This window comes from Triticum dicoccoides, chromosome 3B (assembly GCF_002162155.2).
Source record: "Triticum dicoccoides isolate Atlit2015 ecotype Zavitan chromosome 3B, WEW_v2.0, whole genome shotgun sequence".
Lineage (NCBI taxonomy): Eukaryota > Viridiplantae > Streptophyta > Magnoliopsida > Poales > Poaceae > Triticum > Triticum dicoccoides.
The window spans coordinates 125402868-125403714 of NC_041385.1; positions in this window are offsets into that span (position 1 = coordinate 125402868).

Below are 847 nucleotides of genomic sequence, written 5' to 3' on the forward strand. Positions count from 1 at the left end.
CGTGGGGCCAAAAGCGACGCGGTCGCGTGCACGAGGCCACAAAGTGTGTTACTGAGCGAGGCATCCGGCGAAACGTTCGGCCGGCACGCCGGATACAAGCGTTTACCTTTTTCTTAGGGGCAAAGGACTTCTATTCAGAACTACTAAGTAGTAAATGTTTTTTTTTGAAAGATTGCTGAACTAGGAAATGTTGCTTAGTGCGCCACGCACATGTTGTGACTAGTAATCGTGAGGGTGTAGCTAGATGTCAGGGCGACTGAGATTTAAAATAGTATATAAGAAGAAAAAAAGCTAAAAAAATGTTTGCATAAATCTCCATGTAAGATCGTACGAGTATAGCATGGACTAAACTTAGCAATAACAATGTGATGACTTGGACAATGTAGTGATATACAAATAATTGAACTATATAGTACTACCTCCATTTCAAAATCTAAGACATTTTGGTAGGTTAAACTAGCCTACCAAAATGTCTTATATTTCTTATATCCTGGAATGGAGGTAGTAGCTACTTACACATAGAAGAGAAGGTGTGGTGGGGAGAGGCGTTTTGGCTTCCGGGAGCATATGCTCCCGGATAAACAGTAACATAAAAAATAGTAAATATATTTAAAAATTTCTGTTTTTTATGGATGTCGGTGTTAGTGTTGCAAGTATGCTTGATAACGTTTGGTGTTCAATTTATTTTTTCTTTTTGCACAGGCTAAAATGCTTGAACTTTTTGCCTCTACAAGTAGCATTTGGATGTGACTTATTTGACATTTCAAAAATTATTTTTGGTCCCGGGACCACGTGCTCCCGGGAGCCGTATTGAATTTCCGAGGTGTGATATTACAATCTGAATTAC